Here is a 3,466-nt window from a genome sequence, read left to right on the forward strand (position 1 = left end):
TGCTCTTCCTTCTTGGAAGCTTCTTTGTTTCCTATGTTGTCTTCTGTCTAGATCTGGTAGATCCATCCTTTCCTGATGAGTAATTTCTCCATAGCTTTGTCTTTTCTTTAACGTTTAACGTTCTTCAGTTTCATCCTGTCCCATCTGCCCTGTACATCCTAAAAAGATCCCAAATGTGGAGTAAATCTGAAGACATTTCTCATTCACTTGGGTTTTGAACTGCTCGTGCAAATTCATAATTTGCCATTGTCTATCAAGCCAGAAGCATCGTTGTTTCTCAGTGTCTGTATACATACATTCCTTTGTTATTCCTTTTGACATAAAACCAAAATTAGTACTAATGACTCTCTGATTCATCAGTTAAGAAGCTATCTCCTATTTAAGAAACAAGAATCATTATATAATACCGACAAAACCTAAATTTTGGTCTGCACTTAGTTTCATTTTTTCCTCATTTTGCAGATTTTTAAACTAAAACATTTATTTTCTTTAGTACCTATGCCATAACTATTTAGTTGAATCCAGTGTAACATGTACTTATCAGAGAACCGATCAGGTTAAACCAGCAGGAATATTTCCCAGATAAGGAATTCAGACATCAGCCCTAAGCTGGGAAGGGAAAAGTCTCTTGAGACTTTGTTTTCTCACTTCCTGTCCATTTAATTTGTTATTCCCATGCTTTCATGTTCTTGATGGCTGCTTGACAATTTTATTGTGTGTTGTACTGTCCCTCAGCGATCACACCTCCCTCTCTCTTTCTCTCCCCATGAAAACACAGCTCACATCTGATACTCATCTCCTCTAGTAACAGTTCTATTGTCCCCTTGATATGTACGTGTAACTCCCAGTGCTGTCAATAGGAATTACATATGTGCATCAAGGAGAGCAAAATCCCTCGTGTACTCTGTTCACCTCATTATCTTGGCATAGTCGGTTCTGTAGATGTCTCATCTATGAGCCTTTTATTCTCTTGAGTGTTGTGTAGTATAGCAAGTTGGCTCTTAGGATCAGCAGTTTTTCTCTTGAGGTGTTTAGTGAGTTGATTTAATGTGCATGTAGAGTCTCTTAAATGTCTACATCCAGCCAAATCCACAGATCGTAGTGTTCGTATGTTAGATGGTAGAGCTTTCTATTTCCTTTTCATGCATGCATATCAATTCATAACCAGTCTCCCAACAGACACAATGTGAAGTAAGACTCTGAAGCTAACCTTCCCAGCTAACACATGTTCAGTCCCAGCTCAGACCTCTACACTTAAATGCAATAATTTGTGAAAGTTCAGTAGCTGCAAAAATGTAAATGGCATATTTTAGTTTTCCTTAAAGTCCTGAAGGAAAGCATTTTATGAACACTTCATGTTAATTGCTTCTAAACAAGGAGATGGTTGAAATAGTAGCTAATCTGTTAGCAAAGTTTTAATTCTTTCCAAAGCATTGTCATTGTTAAGGGTTGAGGGAAGATGGTGGAGTGGAAACCACTACACCTGTAAACCAGTGATTTCCACTGACCAAAGAAGGGATCTGTATTCTCCTTCTCTGATCATCTGATTCTTCTGGAAACACCTTACTTTGGGGAGCTACCTGGTGTCTCACATAGCTTAGTGTTAATGGAAATGTAACTGGAAAACTTTCAGAGGCAGAATAACTCACTTCATTTGCAGTCATTCCCTAAGCACAGAATCAGTAACCACAGCTTAGAAAAGAGGGATGGCAAACTAGTTTAGGAAAAAAATCCCTTTGCCATCAGATTAGAAATCCACTGTAAACATGTTGAAGAATTCTTTTTTTTTCACTACTGCTCTGCCTTTTCTTCACAATCTGTTGTGGTGTCAGACTTATTTTGACAATACTTGTAGAACTTGTCATATTAACAAAGTTATCAAAGAGAGTGAACACATGCATAGCAACGGCTGTAGTCCAGCAAGAGTCAAAATCGCTGGCCACAGGTTTGCAGAAGGAAATATTCACACTTTGGTTGCACGAATCCAGAACATCCCCAGAAGTCTCCAGAGTAGTTCTATTTACGTAGCAACAGCAGCTGCCCTTCAGCCTGGAACAATCTACTGTAAACTTTGGAATTTAGGATAAAAATAAAAGGAACAAATATAGATTATATGTGTATGTATACATATGGATTTATTTTTGCTATCATAGTGACACCTGATTATTTTTTGCTTTTGTTCATGTGTTTCATAAAAAGGGGGTATACACTAAATTCAAGGCAACGATGGGATTTATTTGATGTTATATAACACGCTCAGAAATACTTGTTTAAAAACAAAATAAACCCTATAATCCTCCAAGGCTGTAAATTGGTGGGGTAGGAACAATCTTTTCATTATATGTGCCCACAGAGCTTAATACAATGAGGTCTCAGTTCGTCGCTAACATCTCTAGGTGTTAACACAATGCCATTAAATCTACTCAATAGCAAAAGATGCAGTCACTGGATTTATGTGTCTCATTCCTTAGAAAACGTGCGAATCCAACAGAATAGTTTAATGGCTAGATTTTTCTGCCGCAATGTCTGATTTTGCACGTACATCAGATAGTATGCATCTATTTATGCAAATTGATGTTGGATTTATATGCACAAAATATACATGCCTGAGAACGCTTATTTGTGAGTTGAGCCGCATTCAGAAAGAGAAAAGATCGCATTTGGATGCCAGGTTCAGGCTGGATGGGAAGAACTGGAGCCAAACTTAGCACTCAGAATCGCTGCTTTCTGCTCTCAGAGCACAGTGCAGCACTGAGGGACTGGCTGTCACGTTCTGGGCCTGTTTGATTCTTACAGCAGGAAACCTCCCCTCCTCTGATGTGTGTGGGACCAGGCCTGACACACCCATTCTCTGCACACCGGCCCATTCACGCCCGTTCATTTTTCTGCCTTTCACCTTTTTTTTACCCCAATCTGGATGAACCTTTACTGATACACTGCAGCAGACATGCTGCTCCCCCACACGCTCTTCCCTCACACTCAGCTCAGGTTCTCCTCACAGAACATCCCAGCCTTTCCCAGTCACATTTTCTCTCAGGGATCTGTGAGATTTTCACCCGGCCATGTCACCTTTTGCCCCAGCGGCTGTGGCAATCCCCTGAGAACTGTACTTTTCCCCTGGATATGTGACTTCTTCCTCTGGGCTGCGCTACTTTTTTTCTCAGAGGATTCATTTTTTTGCTAACTTTCCCCCTCACTGGGTACATCCTTCCCGTGAACGTGCTGATTTTTTTTTTTCAGCTCGCTACGCTAGTTTTTCTGTCAGCCTCCCCCCACGCACAGCCAGCCTCCGTTCCCCGCCCTCCCCTCAGCCCCGCGTGGCGGCGGGGCGGTGCTGTCCCTTTAAGGCGGCGCGTGCCCGCGCGCCGCGGGGCGAGGGGGCGGGGCCTGGCGGAAGGGGTCAAGGAGTCGGGCAGGAGAGCACAGGCAGGCTGAGGCATCGTGGAGCGGGCTGGCCGCGGGCCTG

Source organism: Numida meleagris, chromosome 19 (genome assembly GCF_002078875.1).
Source record: "Numida meleagris isolate 19003 breed g44 Domestic line chromosome 19, NumMel1.0, whole genome shotgun sequence".
Taxonomy (NCBI): Eukaryota; Metazoa; Chordata; class Aves; order Galliformes; family Numididae; genus Numida; species Numida meleagris.